The following is an 18,012-nucleotide window of genomic DNA, read 5'->3' as shown; positions in this document are numbered from 1 at the left end:
AACATGTAAACTGTTTTTATTTCCTCTTCTCCCGGGTGATACTTAAGATGTAGACTGGTTCTATGAAAACACTCTGTATTTCAGAAATGCTTGCTGTGGGGTTGGATGAAGGACTGGAATTCAGGGCGATGGGCAGCTTCAGAAAGAGGCCAACGTCTCTGCTTTTTGTTAAAGAGCCACGGGCTTCAGTTTGGCACGGTCAGATTAAATCTGGATCTTTCCAGCTGGTGTAAGAAAGAAACAGAAGTGGTGGGCTCTATAGGAAAGAGAAGGAACGTGGACTACGCGGAACAAGGGCTCAAGGGCTGGGACAACCCAGGCACTGGCTGCAGAGAGTCAAATCAAAGAGTCATATCTAGATTTATATCTAGAAGCATCGATTGATGTGTGACACGCTTAAGGAGTTTGGGCCTTTGAGTTATCGTAGAATAATATAGCCGAAATTATCATCACACAAGGGTATTTGTGTTACTCCTCTGAATATATCAATTTAACCTCTCCTTTCTAGGGGGGAGGAGGAAAGGTTGTTTTTCGTTAAATGGGGGAAATACAAGCAGGCTGATGGAAAATGATAGAGTGAGTAGGATATATTTTTTCAAATTCCCGCATCTGTATTGACTGCTGTCTAAGAACAGAAGCCTGAATTGCCTACAGAAGTGTCTTAAAGGTGAGAGATAACTGCCGCTGAAAACTTCGCCAAAAACAGGTTGCAGTATTCCCAAGGGAGGGAAAAAATAATTGAGAGGAAGGGATGTGAGAAAGAAGCGCAGATCGGGATGTAAACAAGTTAATGACCAAGTCACAGAAATCCTGTCTTAAGCATCTCCTGCCATTTAAAAGCAATTCTGCTGTCTTGGCTTTGAGTCCTGACTCGCTGATGTTCACAGTGTGTGTTAGACAAATCAGCGAGATTCAGAGGTCAGAGCCAGCCAGGAAAATGTTATTACAGGCGGGGCTTGGGCCCCCGCACTTGAAAATCAGTGTAACAGCTGCCACGCGGGGCTCCTGGGGTTGTCCATCTGTCCCCATCGGGGGTGTGCGGTGCCTTTGCCAAGAGGAGCGTCTGGCCGTTTCTCCGAGGACCATGACACCAGATCTAGCCGACAGGCTACTATCTCATATCTCCTGCAACAGGGCCCTCTTTTCCTCCAAGAATGGTGACCTTGGCTGCTTGAAAAGTGGATCAAAACCTTGAAGGCTGCTGAAGTTTCAAATGTGAGAGAAGTCAGGAGGCAGGGTGGGCTGGCCTATCAGGAAGAAGCATGCCCTGGTCTACACCGGTCCACAGCGCTGGGCATCCTCACTGAGCTCAGCCCCTTAAAGGGGCAGTTCTCCTCTTGCAGCCTCTCATACATTTGCAGAATCTCCTTGTCCATAGAAAGCATCCTTTCCTGTTTGTGTTGTTTTGGGGGCAGGGGAGTTTTGTTTGGAGGTCTGTCTTGGTTTCTTTGATTTGGTCTAAATCACAGAAGGTTATGGTCACAGTTCTAGACCTAGAAGTGCAAGACCAGGTTGCTGGCAAAGTTGGTTTCCTGTGGGACCCAAGGGAGTATCTGCTCTCTTCTCTTCCCTGGCTTCTGTGGGTTTGCTAGCAAGCTTCATCCTTCCTCGGCTTGCAGACGCATCACCCCGCTCCCTGCCTTTATCTTCACATGACCTTCTCCTTGTGTGTGTGCCAGGGTCACAAGTTGTACAGGGTTAAGGGGCCCACGTTATTCAAATATGGCTTCATCTTAACTCATGACATCTGCACAGATTCTGTTTCCGTAAGTTTGCATTCTGAAGTACAGGCGTTTGGGACATCACCATATAGACTTGGTGGTGGTGGTCGTTCAGTCACCAAGTCATGTCTGGCTCTCTGCTCCCCTCCCTGGACTGCAGCACACCAGGCTTCCTTATCCCTCACTGTCTCCCAGAGTTTACTCAAGTTCATGTCCATTAAATTGGTGATGCCATCCAACCATCTCATCCTCTGCCACCCTCCTCTTCTGCCCTCAATCTTTCCCAGCGTCAGGGTCTTTTCCAGTGAGTCAGCTCTTCACCTCAGGTGGCCAAAGTATTGGAGCTTCAGCTTTGGCGTCAGTCCTTCCAAAGAATATTCAGGGTTGATTTCCTTTAAGGTTGACTGGTTTGATCTCCTTGCTTTCCGAGGGACTCTCAAGAGTCTTCTTTAGCCCTGCAATTTGAAACCATCAGTTTTTAGCACTCTTCCTTCTTTATTGTCCAGCTCTCACATCTGTACATGACTCTAAATTTGGAGGGGGGCACAATTCCATCAGCAGCGCACACAGAGGAGACGTCAAAATCTATTTGTTGAATGGAGGAATGAAGGGACAGAGGTACAGGGGCAAGAACTAGCCCAGTGCCTCTGGGGGACTCTGGGATCTGGGAAAGAGCAGGGCAGGGTATGGGGAGAACTGCTGCCCCAGGGGTCCGTGTAGCACCTCCTTAGCACGTGAGACGCACTAGGTCAGTGGCAGCGGGTACAGTTTTCATTCTCGCTGGCCCTTAGGTGGACCCATGGTGATTATTGTGGAACACATCTTTAATAGAGTTTTTAAATGTATGTTTTTAAATGACTCTTAAGGCTTCTTAAGAGTCATCTTCCTACCTTACCCACTTTGAATGAATTCCCACAACCTGTCAATTTGAGCCCCACTGCAAAGAATTCTCCTAACTTTAAAACCCACCCTCAATCTGCCCGCTGTCCGCTTTATAAATCAGAAAATCATCCCCTCCCAGGCAAATCAGCAGATAGAGGAGGGCGTTGGTCTCTCACGTGTCACTGTCTTAGCAGTCCATTTAGGGAAAATTATTCTGCAATAAGCAAAACCATATAAACAGTCTTAATAGCCTTAGGACTAGCATATAGTATTTTAGAATTGCCTTCAAGTTTAGCTGGGAAGTTGCTCACCTTTCTTCTTTCCATCCCTGAACGACGTGTCCACTGACTTCACGTGGTTTCTCCTAAGTTCATGCAGGAAATATTATGGGCAGGGTTTGGAAAAGTGAAAAAATGCCTCGGGTGAATTTGTCTGGGTGTTTCCCAGTCTTCCCCCTGCCCTGCATGTGAGTCACAGTTTCATATTAGAGGTTTCACACAAAACGGAGTAATAGCTGGTATCCATGGTAACACGATAGCCTTTACCTGATCTGAAGCTGGTGACAAAGTTGACCTGTCTCTGCCATGGGGAGAGTGAGGTTGTGGGCTTTTGTTTGTATCTTTAGGTATCCAAGGGAAGCATACCCATATTTGAAATTCTTATTTATCTTCAGGTTACCACACTGAAGAGTTTTTTTGGGTTTATCAAAGTAAAATTTACGCACAGTGAAAAAGACAATTTTCAGGGTTCTCTGAGTCACTGCCACAATCAATATATGAAACGATTCTGTCACCACCAGCACCCCCAAATTCTCTTATGCCCCTTTATAGTCCACCCCACTCCTCGTAACCACTGACTTGTTTTCAGCCCTCGTGGTTCTGCCCTTTCAAGGAAGTCACGTAAGTGGAGTAATAGCGTATACTTCCCAGGTGGCACTAGTGGTAAGGAGCCCACCTGCCAATACGGGTTGATTCAGAGACGCTCGATCCCTGCGTCGATCCCCAGGTTCGATCCCTGGCTCGGGAAGATCCCCTGGAGAAGGAAATGGCCACCCACCCCAGTAGGCTTGCCTCAGAAACCCCATGGACAGAGGAGCCCGGCGGGCTACAGTCCGTAGGGTCGCACAGAGTCGGGCATGACAGAAGCAGCTGAGCACTCAAACAGGACGTGCAGCCTCTTGAGTCTGGCTCCTGTCCCTCAGCATGACGGATTTGTGAGGCATCCGTGTTGCTGGGTGTGTCCGCTCTCCATTCTCTTTATGCTGAACGGTATTCCATTGAAAGGAAGGGCCGTACTTCGTTTGTCTGGTCACCAGTTAATGGACATTCGGATGGTGTTCTGTTTGAAGCCAATGTGAATAAATCTGTTGTAAACATTCCATTTACAGGCCTTTTGTTTGGACATAATTTTTCATCTCTCTTGGGTAAATATAGAATTGCTGGGTCATATGGTGTGTTTGACTTTTTAAGAGACTGCTAAACTGTTTTCCAGAATGTCTTTCCTGATGTGCATTCCCGAAAGATTACATGAGAATTCCAGCAACCTTGTCAGCCAGCACTTGGCGTGGCCAGTTAGTTTTGTTTTATTCTTTTTTAGTCACTATGAGATGGAGAAGGAAATGGCACCCCACTCCAGTACTCTTGCCTGGAAAATCCCATGGACGGAGGAGCTTAGTAGGCTGTAGTCCATGGGGTTGCAGAGTCAGACATGACTGAGCGACTTCACTTTCACTTTTTACTTTCATGCATTGGAGAAGGAAATGGCAACCCACTCCAGTGTTCTTGCCTGGAGAATCCCAGGGACGGGGGAGCCTGGTGGGCTGCTGTCTATGGGGTCACACAGAGTCGGACACAACTGAATCGACTTAGCAGTAGCAGCAGCAGTCACTATAAGAAGTGTATAGTAGTATCTTTTTATGGTTTTAACCACACCTTCATTTAAGTAGGATTTGTGTTCTAATTCATGAGAATAAGTCAGTTTGTCATATTTCTAAATGAGCAACTTAAAAATCAGAATTCTTTTTGAAGCCGTGTGTAAGTCCTATTGATAGGACTGGTAAATATTTAGATAACAACAGGATACCATTATAAGCTGCCGGTCCTAAAACTGTGAGTGACTAATGATGGTTATATCAGAAGGCTCCCTCATACACACTTTCAGCCAGTGCTCTTTAATGCTGTTAACAAATGTCATCTGAAGACCAGCTGTCTTAAGGCCAGTAAACCAAATTGGCCCACGTAGAACTCTCTTATGCTTTTGGCTTGACATTAGTAAAGATCAGGGCTAATCAGCTGTCTTGACAGCTTTCAGCGAAAGAGACCAGGAAAAAAAAAAATTGGGGAAAGAGTCCTATTAGGATCAATACTATTTCAGAAATTAAGTAACAGTTTTTTCCCCCACTTTATGCTCAAAGAGGAGCATATACGGAATTCTCTGTATATGTATTACAACTCCTAATCTAGACTAATTGTGCAGAAGAGGGCAAAGAAATACAATAACGTGACTCCTAAAATACAACGTAACCCCAGTGAGTTTTGTCAAATGATCAAGGATTGGTTTGTGGGATATATATATATATATTATAATATGAATTAAATGAAAAATGTGTTGAAATGAGAACACCGGTGAGTGCATCTGACCGCTATAAGGAAAGTTAATCATCTCTTCTGAAATCTTCTTTAAACTATTCAGTTGTCTGAGTAAGTACTTTTTTTTAACGTAAGAGATAGTGAAAAGTTTGTGTTTGCTTGCCTTCCCAGACTCAGGTGTCAGGAGGTCTGGTGTGCACAGGTCACAGTTAGGGTCGTTGTCCTGGCGGCAGGAGTCATGTCCAGGGTTGCTGTGATGATGACTGTGTGAGAATGCTGGTTGTGCTGGGCTAAGGGTGTTTTTGATCATTAGAAGATTTTAGAGGAAGACAAGTAAAATGAACTTACCCAAGACAACTTCAGATAACTTCTTTTTAAATTTGGGGGAAAAAAAGAGCATGTCCCTTAAACATTGTGAAAATCCTATGAAGGCCAGCAGTCCCGTTGTTCCCAGTGGCCTTCAAAGATGGCACTACAAAGAACATGGGCGAGGTTCTGCAGGCAGAGAACACAGACAGATGCAACAGGCGTCTCTGTTCTCTCAATAGCTGTTCACTTCTGATTTGCGTTTGTATGTTCTTTCTGAAAATGCCCAGCAGTCAGATAATGGACCTACAAAGCCGGTGCTCTCTGTCCGTTATCCTTTTTCTCTTATGATCTGTTTAAACTTTATCTTTTATCCTTTCCGCTGAAGTTGCTATTTGATCATCACATTGCTTTATTTGCGAATGTTAGTTCTGTTCTTTGTTTATTATCTTTTCATGCAGTCCTATTTTTCGGTTACCATCTCTTCTCAATCTTTTCGAGAATACCAATTAAAATTTTTATTTACATTCTTTTTGGTCCTGAACCATTTCTGTTTATCCCAGGACTGCTTGTTTCATTTCTGTGTCTCCATCTTTCTTCGTGCTCCCTGTTTCTTCTCATGGGAGGTCATGCTTAGTGGCCTGTTTGTCTCTGGGATGAAGGGCTAGAGGCCGCCGTTCCAGGATGCTATGTGGTTTGCTGATGGCTGACTCCAGGCCTCCCCCACAGCAGAGTCTCCCTTTTAGTGGCTCACTGACTGGCAGGCTTCACTTTGAGGAGAGTTGCTGCTGCTGCTAAGTCGCTTCAGTCGTGTCCGACTCTGTGTGACCCCATAGACGGCAGCCCACCAGGCTCCCCCGTCCCTGGGATTCTCCAGGCAAGAACACTGGAGTGGGTTGCCATTTCCTTCTCCAATGCAGGAAAGTAAAAAGTGAAAGTGAAGTCGCTCCACCGTGTCTGACTCTCAGCAACCCCATGGACTGCAGCCTGCCAGGCTCCTCCGTCCATGGGATTTTCCAGGCAAGAGTACTTGGGGATTCCACAAATGCCAGAGTCTGTCCTACACGAAGAACTCCCTGGCGTTTCCCTTGTATTCGCTTTGCTCTTTTAAGTTTATTCGTTGATGTACGTTTCAGTCGTCTGTGGAGGAGAGAGAAGGGAAAAGCAAACACACACGGACTGGGTCTGACGTTTTGAACAAGAACCTGTTTCAGGAGCTCTTGGTTTTAATCCAGTCCTTGAACAAATCCTGGGTTAGTATGGTGCCTGGAGAGTGGAAAGGGAATGGAGCCTGGGGGGAACATTCCACGTTATTCTGGCTTTGCAGAAACAAGAGAAGAAGAGAGAGCACATTTTCTAAACATCTAGGAGGTAGGAACGTAGGAACTTAAGGCAGCGTATTTTGGAATAAAGATGGATGCTTCAGGATGAGGAAGGCAGATACACAAATTAGAGGCATTTAGGGGAGGAGAAAAGGGAGATGAATAGTCTGAACAAGGTGACAGAAGGTTGGATTTTCTAAGTTGATTCTTTTTATTATTAGTTAATTATGGCTGTATAATTAATTTATATAATTATAATTGATCAGTTAATTGCAGCTCATCATTTGTTGCCGCACCGGCTCTTCTCTGGTTGCATCAGGCAGAGCTGTTCTCTGTCTGCGGTGCATGGACTCTTGGCCTCAGTGACTTCTGTTGTTGCCGAGCATGGGCTCTAGGCACTCGGGCCCCACTTGGGCTCAGTACTTGCAGCTCTCGGGCCCTAGAGCACGCAGCTTTCAGTAGTGGTGGTGCGTGGTCTTAGTCGCTCCGTGGCACGTGGAATCTTCCCAGACCAGGGGCAGAACCCACGCCCCCTGCATTGGCAGGTGGATTCCTATCCACTGTGCCACCAGGGAAGCCCTTCAGTTCACTGTTTAAAAATGTGACTCGTGGACTTATCCTCATGAATGAAAATAGAAATAGGGCTCAGCTGGGTGACTTTCCTCCAATCTATATTGGCTGGCTGCCCTCGAAGAGAGAAAAAGGCACAGAACTGAGAAAAACGAATGACATGGAGGAAGGCAAGCCTCAGCCTCAGTGGGCCTGCGAAGAGTAGAAGATTAGAAGGTGCTGGAGACGGAGGAAAGAGAAGCATGGTGGAGACACTGAAGAGGCAGCGGAAGGACAGGTCTTCCTCCAGAGTTAAAAACACAGTGACACGGACATTAACACAGAAGAAGGAGAAGAGGAGAAAGTTCTCTAAAAGAAGGAATTCACCACTTTTATAATGGCAAATTAACTTTTAAGAGCTTTTGTGAAATATTTAGATCAGTGAACTAGATGCAGGCTGTGGAAAACTAAAGACTGATTCGTTGGGAATTTAAGCTGCAGTTTATTATGAGGATTTTCTTCCTAAGGAGGGCTCATGAACTTCAAAATTGCTCAGTTGAAGAAGTATCCTGGAAATTTTGGTTGTTTTCTCATCCATATCTTTACTGTGTGAAAATAGTTTACATCAGTGCAGAAAATAATTCGGTATCACTGGTCAAGGCAAGAAAATCACATTATTACAATGTAGAGAAAGGGTCTGGGAAATCTTTATGGGCAAGTAGTAAAACATTCTGTAGTCTTAAAAAGTTCAAAAAATATTTGTGTGCATAAAGACGTACACACACATCTGGAATTTTTACAAGTTGTGGCTGTAGAGACATAAGCCATGTTTATTCTATTTAAGCTACCCAGATGCAATCTGTTTCTTTCTGAATCAAAAAATAACTCACAAGACATTTCCCACATTCGTATTAAAGATTTTTGACATTTTGCTAAAATCAGAACAATCATAAAAACATGTACATCTCTCAAAGTGTGGCTTGATATCAGTTCCAAGGCAAGGCATCAGGATTCACAACAGCTGCTGAGTCTGGGGTCCACCGTGGTCATCATTCCTTTTCACGTAACTACCCTGGAGTTTGTCATTTCATTTTCTGCCTGTTTTTCAACCAGCACCTTGGGATTTGTTGTTCAGTTGCTAAGTCATGTCCGTCTCTGTGACCCCATGTACTGTAGCCCGCCAGGCTCCTCAGTCCATGAGATTTCCTGGGCCAGAATAGTGGAGCGGGTGGCCATTTCCTCCTCTGGGGGATCTTCCCACCCAGGGATCGAACCTACGTCTCCTGCTTGGCAAGTGGGTTCTTTACCACTGAGCCACCTGGGAAGCCAAAGGGGTCGAACTGTGGGATGGTGCATAGTAATAGCAGCCCGCGTGATGGTGATGATCACCCTTATTAATAATCCAGCACCCCTTAGCTTCAGCTAAACATCAGTTGTCCTGCTGGCAGCATGTACATTTTCTAGCACTTGCAGATCACACTCCCTGGCACTTCGAAGGACGTCTGGTACCCACTGCTGAGTGAGAGTCTTGAAGGGATGGTTGGGGACATTTGGGACCAGAAATGGAAACCAGTGCACGGGTCCTTGGCTCATTCCCATCACATTTGAAATGATCCCACCTGACATCTGCTGAGGGGGTTGGGAGTGATGAAGGCACTTGCCCATTCAAATCTGGACAAGATACAAAGGACCAAAGTGATGCGCGTGGAGAGGAAACCGCTCTGTTTTTAGCAGTTTCAGACGGGCGGGCCATGGGGCATCGTACCATTTTCACCGGACAGAGAGACCTTCTGATGAGAAAGGAGATAGGCCGCCTTCATGGACATGAGGGACACTGAGCCCTGCGCAAGAAGAGGAAGACGCCGAACCGGTGGGAGGGAGAGGGTGTCCAGCCTGGCCATCTCTTGCACAACTCTGCATAAGTCAGCCTGTCTGAATCTCAGGTTCTTAACCTGGATAATGGGCCCTACTCACCTCCATCAGGGTTTGCGGCCGTAAAATGAGGCCATGTACGTGAATGCATTTGGAAAAGCTGTTGCACAAATGCCAACTGCAATCGCTGCATTCTCGGGGCCAGCATGAAGAAGTGCGGAAGTTCAAGAGAAGACTCAGTGCTTCCCTGGTGGCTCTAGTGGTAAAGAACCTGCCTGCCAATGCAGGAGACACAAGAGACACGGGTTTGAGCCCTGGGTCGGGAAGATCCCCTGGAGACACGACTGAAGTGACTTAGCATAAGCATGCAAGAGAAGACCCAGGACTCACAGAGTAAGTCTGGAGACATGCAGATCTGAGGTTCCCAACCCTGGGGTGGCCTGTGCTGTTGTTCCTACACCGCATTATGGCTGGGGGACCTGCTCCCCGCAGTTACCTCTCAGAAACCCCTTCCTTCCTCTTCTCAGCACTCACACCTCAGGAGCATTTGCTCACTGTGGTTTCTCGGGGAAAAACTTGAGACCTGGAGATGGCCAGTGACGTGCCCAGGGTCCGGACACAGCAGAGTCAGAATTCCAGGCCAGTCCTGCCAGACCACGGCCCCTGCATTCTCTGTCTTCCTGTAACTCCCCACAGTGGACCCTGCAGAGAAGTGAGGCTTCAGAGCTGCGGTGACCAGGGGTACAGGACACCTTCCAGAGCTCCTCGCTCATTAGAAATACTTTTGACCAAAATCTACTGCCTGTTTTCTGACCCTGTGTCCCAGCCCTTGATTTTTGTCTGGGCAGAGTAAGAACCAGCAAGAAGAAAATAACACACGTGCGGCTTTTATTTATTAGATTTGAACTGTGAAAATAAATCTCTTCACTTCTGGGACAAGAACGAGAAGCCCTAATAAAGTTTAACTCTGGGAGGTTTCAGCTGACCCTGAGAGCTCCTGCTCTGCCAGTAATTAATTTGATCATCAAATGCATCCTCATTAGTAATCATCTCTTCTAAAAATTAATGAGACTAGCAGACAAATCAGTACGGGACCCTGGGGTAGAAATAATGGCATCACCCTGCAGACCATTAAAATCTCTCAGCGTCTACCTTTTGCCACTTTCCCCGACGTCTGCCCTGGGAAATATGGACTGTTGATAGATTCGCAGCCATTCCTAAGATAAAAGAACTTGACTCCCCCTACCCACGCGGTCAGCCATAGTTGGTGGATGACCTTTAAATGACCCTCCCCTCCGCCACCTCTTTTAAGAAATTGCCTCCTGACGTGTGGGCCATATACCAGGCCAGGAGTTCCAGATTTACAGCGCCATGGATCTTTTCTTAAATGCAGTAAGTCAAAATGGACTCTGGCTGCAGACACGTACCACTTGACCCCTGTCAGGTCTCCCCTGCAGCCATGAACGCTGAAATGAATCCTTGGGTCCTGGCCTTGACTCTCTTCAGCATCTTCCGGTGCACAGAGAGACAGGCTCATCCGTACCAAAGCCCTGGGCCCGGACGCACACATGGCCGCCTGCGTACAGCAGGTGTCACGCTCGCAGCCAGACCGACGCAATTAATCCATCTCTCCAATTGGGCTGCCGTTGGGAGGGAATTGTGCTCTGGGGCTTTCTCCACGCAGCTGGTTAGGAGAGGAAACATGAGGATTAGCAAGGGCAGCCAATTTCCTCCTCATCCGAAATGAGGGCTGTGAAGAGAAAGCAGGGAGGAGTGTGGCGGGCGGAAAGAAGCCCACATGGAAACAAAGAGGAAAGAAGAATGACTCGGAGAGGGAAGAAGCCTTCAGCTGAGTAAGAGAATAAACACAGGGGAGGAGAAGTGTGGGTGGGAGCTGCAGCTCTCCTGGGTCTAGGTTTGTCTTGTTGATTTTTGTTTTATTTTCCACCTTACAAAACAGTGTGTGCTCAGTGCCGAAAACTAGGAAACCTAAAAGAAGCATATAAAAGGAAACACATTATTCAGGGTGTCGCTTCCCAGATATCCCCGTGGGTAACATTTACATATATTGTTTCAGCCTCTTTCTCTCCATGTGCATAAACATGCAGCATTATCATTTTTAAAGATCGACCAGTGGACTAGCCAAACATAGTCAGTTCACGTTTCCGGAACTGTAGCCAAAGAGTGGAGCTGGGAATTCAGTACCAAGATGTTGGAATGGTTAGTTAAAGACTACGTTTTCTCCTCTGTTTAACAAAGCACCCGGAATAGTCACCAAGGGAAGCTTAAACAAAGTTAGTGCCCAGTCTGGCCCTCCCTTTATAAACCACCCACTTCACTCAATTGATCGCTGAAAAGACCCTGCCTCATGAAGTCCTTAACTCGATGCAGCTTCCTCAGTCTGGTGATCACCTCTCCGGTTTCCGTTTCCTCTCTGTGTGTCGCCGGGTCAGTCTGTCTGTCCGTCTCACCCACTCTGTGTCTCACATACACACACACAGGCACACGTGTGCACACACACTTAGTAAATGGCCAGAGCAGCTTTATTTTCTGGAAGTCCTGTGGAAGATATAAAAGGAGAAAGTATATTAGTACTCTGGTTATAGGTTTCCAAGGAATGGGCATTACAAACGGTACTTATAAATGAGAGATGAGCAGAATGACACTTCATGCCTTTATTTTCATTTTTCTCCTTCTTTGGTTTGTTTTGTAATGTATTGTGATTACACGTGTAGTTCATGCTGCTGTCCCCTCCATGCATACACACTTCATGGTTTTATGTCCTCCTCCTCCTTCTCACCACCACTTTATTTTAAGCTGGTATCACTCACGTATTCCAGTCAGAAGACTTTCACTGGCAAGCCCCAGGGCTCTCGTTCCCGGTGGTAGAGATATATGTTTTCACCCGTGATTTACATTTTTTCCAAAGTCATTTCCTGAACCAGTACATTATACATTTTTTAATAATTTAAACACAGAGTGGTGCCTTGCAATTTTGTCCTTCACTAATTCTCTGTGTATCTTGTCTTCTTTTCCCCTGGGTTTATATTTCTTCCCTGCTGCTGCTGAGTCGCTTCAGTCGTGTCCGACTCTGTGCGACCCCAGAGACGGCAGCCCACCAGGCTCCCCCGTCCCTGGGATTCTCCAGACAAGAACACTGCAGTGGGTTGCCATTGCCTTCTCCAATATTTCTTCCCTGTTGGCGTGTATTTCTCATCTCCAGTGCTACTCACAGTTTATTTCGGGAAAATCTTGGTAATGATGTAACTCTAAAGTCCATAAAAAGGGTGTTGTGCCGAGTTTCTCTTTACAAAATGATTTTCCCCAGGACTCCCCAAGTAGTCCTCTTATTTATCATTTAGGGAGAAAGAGAAAAGGAGTGTTCTGGATGAAGTTTCACCCCTCTACACAGGATAACATGAGCTCAGATTTCCGAGAATCACCAGCTCACTTAAGGAGCACTCTCAAGTCTAATCTTTCCCTCCTGAACCCTTGGATCTTAATCGACTAGGCTGGTCTTTTAGTCTGCTTTTTCTGCCCGGCTCATGATTGATATGCTTGATTTTAGGTTCATAGTTTTCTTGTCATTTCTCATGGCCCACCCACAGTATAAAAAACAAGCTAGCATATGTTGATAATGGGAATTTTGCTTTCCATATAAATTTTGGACTGGGCATGGGCTCAATTTCAGCACAGCAAGAGATTGTTACCACCGTGGTAACCACAAGAAAACTGGGAAACACAGTTTTGCAGGGTTAGGGTTAGGGTTAAAGCCAAGAGGGGCACTGCTGAGCCCCCTAATGCAGCACACTCATTTCCTAATTTTCATCAAATAGAGTTGAAGTCACTGAGCTAAGCCCTACCCGCAAACCCCGAGCTCACCTCCTGCTCCTCACAGCTCCTGGTTCTCAGTCCTTGGCTGCTGGCTCCGCCTGCTCATGCTTGCATTCTGAGAATCTTTTCCTTTTATATTCATTCATATTGGTCTCCTACCCCCTGGAAAATGAACTGAGACACAGGGGGCTATGACCCTTCCCCCAACATGTTAAATAACTGTCAATCTCTTTTTTCTTCTGATAGTAGAATAGAGATTAATTCTGGCCCCTAAGGTCCATCTTTTAAGGCTAATTTTCATTTTTTGTATATCCAGCAACTCTCTGAGTAAAGAATGGATGAAGTAAAGAACAGATTGTTGAGTCACCACACATATTTTAGTCTCAGCTACTAAAACCTGTAAACCAGCCTCCCTGATTCTTAATATCCGCTGCTTCTCCTCAGTTCAGTTCAGTCGCTCAGTCATGTCTGACTCTTTGCGACCCCATGAATCACAGCACGCCAGGCCTCCCTGTCCATTACCAACTCCCAGAGTTCACTCAGATTCACGTCCTTCGAGTCAGTGATGCCATCCAGCCATCTCATCCTTTGTCATCCCCTTCTCCTCCTGCCCCCAATCCCTCCCAACATCAGAGTCTTTTCCAATGAGTCAACTCTTCACATGAGGTGGCCAAAGTACTGGAGCTTCAGCTTTAGCATCATTCCTTCCAAAGAAATCCCAGGGCTGATCTCCTTCAGAATGGACTGGTTGGATCTCCTTGCAGTCCAAGGGACTCTCAAGAGTCTTCTCCAACACCACAGTTCAAAAGCATCAATTCTTCAGCGCTCAGCCTTCTTCACAGTCCAACTCTCACATCCATACATGACCACAGGAAAAACCATAGCCTTGACTAGACGGACCTTAGTTGGCAAAGTAGTGTCTCTGCTTTTGAATGTGCTATCTAGGTTGGTCATAACTTTTCTTCCAAGGCCTAGTCATGCCCAAATACATAATAACCTCATCTCACTGATTGAGTAGACCCCACTTTCTGACAAGTCTTCGTTGAAGTGTAAGGGTTTTTTGAGTCCTTCTGTCTTTAGAAGTCATGGATGCTCTCTGCTGCTATTAGATACTAAGGCTTATTAGTTGCTGACCTCACCGAATACTACAGGCATGGCCCCGGGGCTCTGAAAGAATGACTCCAACCTCAGGAAACAGCCATTCTGTCTTCACGTGCACTGAGTATGTGTACATACAGTCACATGTGTTTCTGTTCAGACTGTTTGCTACCATCCAGATGTTTTGAGAGCCTTGCATCCTGAGAGCTGACATGTATATCATGCATATCAAGGATCCAAGGCTTAGAAAGAGTAGTAAGAAAGCTCCAATCCAGGTAGCATGGTGCTTAAAATTTCTTCCTAATTATTTTTCCTAATCTTTTGAAAGTGAGGTTATATCACACATTGAGACTTTAAAGGACAATGGCAACATGCCAAGCCCACTCTTTAGTGAAAGACCTTAAAGGATGACAGGGAATAAGGACACTTTTTAAAGCAGCCCTGCTGTTCCCTTCCTCTTGCTCTTCCTGCCGATGTTTGCAGTAGATGAAGCATTTCCATAGCATTCAGCTCCTACACTCTTTTTAAAAATTTATTTATTTTTAATTGGAGGATAATTGCTTTACAATATTGTGTTGATTCCTACACTGTTGATTAGCAGGACCTGTTCAGAAAACTGTACTTTTCAAATATTTCTGGAACATTTACAAAAATTAATTCCATACTAGACCTTAAGGCAAATATCAATAAATTTCAAAGTGGTGCTATTGTATTTTCTGAGCACATTAAAATTGTTAAGAATCAATGTCACAAAAGATGACTAAAATAAATTCTGTATACTTAGAAATTTTAAAACACCCAAATCCACAGATCTAAAAAGAAATCAGGATCGTAATTTTAAAATACTTGATAATTGATGATTAAAACATAACATATCAAAACTTGTGGGATGCAGCTAAAACAGAACTTAGAGGAAAAATTTTAAACTTTAAATGTCTGTTTTAGGAAAAAAGAGAATTGAAAACAGAAGTAAGCATTGAATTCTTATTTTAAAAGAATAAACACAAAGAAGGAAAAATAAGTAAAGATAAGCACAGAACTTACTAAAGAAGCAGAGTCATATGCTACAGAAGATCAGCAAAGGCAGTTGTTGCTTATTTGAAAAGACTGATAGAATAGAAATATTTGGCAACAAGAGAATAAATAATATTTTTGAAGAAAATGAATTACAGCTGTAGATATGACAGAGATTAAAGACCTATGAAAAAATCAGGACTAGCTTTACGGCAAGTTTTTAAACTCAGGTGATATGGAAAGATCCCTAAAAACGAAAAAAATGTGTTAAAATTAAATCAGGGAAAAATCGAAAGCCTGGATGATCTCATTTTAAAAACTGGAGGTAGTAGCTTAAAACCTCATATCAAAGCAACAGATCCAAAATGGATTTACAGAAAAGTTCTACCAAATATTCAATGAAAATTATGCCAATCTTTTACAGAATTGTTCAGATAATAGAAGAGAAACAAAAGCTTTCCAACTAACTCATAAGGCTGGTATAAATAGTACACTTGATACCAAAACAGGACAAAGGCAGAAAAAATGAGAAGGGTGGAGGAATTACAGGTCAGTCTCACTTATGAACTTAGATTTGAAATTAAATTTAAATTTAAAATTTAAAGTTAATCTAGTATTTTATAAACCACCCTATTGGATTTATTCCAGGAATTCAAGGTTGGTTCAATATTATAAAAGTCTATTAATATAATGTAACCCCATTAACAGGTTAAGTCAGAATAATACAATCTTTTTAACAGCTACTGAATATCCATTCATTATATTAATATAAAACTAAGTAAAAAATGAAGATTGTAACAACTTGGAATAAAAGAAAACCTTCATATCTTGTTACAAGATTATCCTCAGTGAACTCAGTGGCAAAACAAGTGATTTTTTTTTTTAACCTTCCCAATGTAATCCTTACATAATCCTTCTTAATCCTGATATAATCACTTGGACTAGAATGTAACTGCTTTATGTCACTTGCCTGTATCATGATTTACATTTTCAAATTGTCCTTTGGAAGCAAAAATCATTGCTACGCAAAGTCTATTGGCAGACCCTAAAACTGTGGCTTCTCTTTTGTTTCCTTTTGAAAAAAAAATAAAGTCATCAACAGTCATCTTGGTGTTGATTTTCCTATTTCTAGAATGCTTGTTAACTGGCTATATATCACACAGGCTGATCGTCCTTGTTAGACAATGGTCTTTCTGCTGACTTTGGCAAAACCAGTGGTTGAAATTTTCAGTAAAAGGACACAGGTAGACTTCCCACCTGCAACGTTCCATTGCATGCAGTCTCTGATCTCTAGCCGAGGGGCTGAGAGAAGGAAGACATCATTACAGGGTAGATTGATGTTGATACTAAGTGTGGAACTACAGCTTTAATTTCTCTTAATTTTTATACCTTGGGAGCCTTTTTTAGCTGTTATCGTTCATGGCCATGCTGACACCATTTATTGTAAAGGCTCTGAGAGATTCAGCTCACTTCTTTAATGCTTCCTATGTTTAATGTTTCAGAAGCAGAGAAAATTGGTTTAAAATGGTAATTTTCTGTCTGCGTCCTTGAGATCTATGCAAAATGGGTGGTGCTGTATTTCATTTTACCCGATGGATCTCAGCCCCAGATATTAAGAGCATGTGGTGCATTTCACAGTGGCCGTCTCTGGTGAGCTTTTCTGTTGCAGCTGCTGCTACTCTTGCTGGGGTTTTGTCTTTTTTTTTTTTTTTCTTCCTTTATGACAGTCTACAATTCAAAGACTAGCAAGCCTCAGGTAGTCCAGAGGCTAAGTAGCTGCCTCCAAGGATGCCTGCAGGTGGTTAAAGCACCTCAGGGAAACTGCTCCTTTTGAAATATATATATATGTATATATATATATATATTTCTAATTTATTCACTTTTAATTGAAGGATAATTGTTTTTACAATATTGCATTGGTTTCTGCCATTCATCACCATGAATCAATCATAGTTATACGTATGTCCCCACCCGCCCACCTCCTTGCCCATCCCACTGGTCTAGGTTATTACAGAGCCCCAGTTTCAGTTCCCTGAGTCATACAGCAGGTTCCCATTGACTGCTTTATGCCTGGCAGTGTATACGCTTCCATGCTACTCTCTCCATTCACCCCCCCGCTTCCTCCCCACCCCACCACGGTCATGAGTCTCTTGTCTATGTCTCCATCTCCGTTCCTGCTCTGCAAATAGGTCCATCAGCACCATCTTTGTAGATTCCATATATATACATTAATGTATGATATTTCTTTTTCTCTTTCTGACTTACTTCACTCTGTATAATAGACTCTAGATTCATCCACCTCATTAGAACTGACTCAAATATGTTCCTTTTTATGTCTGAGTAATATTCCATTACTAAGGAGACAATGGAAAATGGAATATTACTAAGTAATACTCCATTCCAAAGGAGGAAAGGAAAGATATACCCATCTGAATGCAGAGTTCCAAAAGAATAGCAAGGAGAGATAAGAAAGCCTTCCTCAGTGATCAGTGCAAAGAAATAGAGGGAAAAAACAGAATGGGAAAGACTAGAGATCTCTTCAAGAAAATTAGAGATATCAAGGGAACATTTCATGCAAAGATGGGCACAATAAAGGACAGAAGTGGTATGGACCTAACAGAAGCAGAAGATATTCAGAAGAGGTGGCAACAATACTCAGAAGATCCATACAAAAATGATCTTCATGACCCAGATAACCACAATGGTGTGATCACCCACATAGAGCCAGATATCCTGGAATGTGAAGTCAAATGGGCCTTAGGAAGCATCACTATGAATAAAGCTAATGGAGGTGATGGAATTCCAGTTGAGCTATTTCAAAACCTA

The 18,012-nt window shown here is 44.0% G+C and overlaps 1 protein-coding gene across 6 annotated transcripts in view; it reads left to right on the top strand.

Annotated features, from left to right (window-relative positions):
- ENOX1 (ecto-NOX disulfide-thiol exchanger 1) overlaps nt 1-18,012 on the top strand; it is a 658,121-nt gene that overhangs the window by 550,755 nt on the left and 89,354 nt on the right. The gene's annotated exons all lie outside the window — the stretch shown is intronic.

The sequence above is a fragment of the Ovis aries genome, chromosome 10 (genome assembly GCF_016772045.2).
Source record: "Ovis aries strain OAR_USU_Benz2616 breed Rambouillet chromosome 10, ARS-UI_Ramb_v3.0, whole genome shotgun sequence".
NCBI classification, from domain to species: domain Eukaryota; kingdom Metazoa; phylum Chordata; class Mammalia; order Artiodactyla; family Bovidae; genus Ovis; species Ovis aries.
Note: the sequence above shows the minus strand (reverse complement) of the source record. Positions and strands in the feature narration are given on the sequence as shown.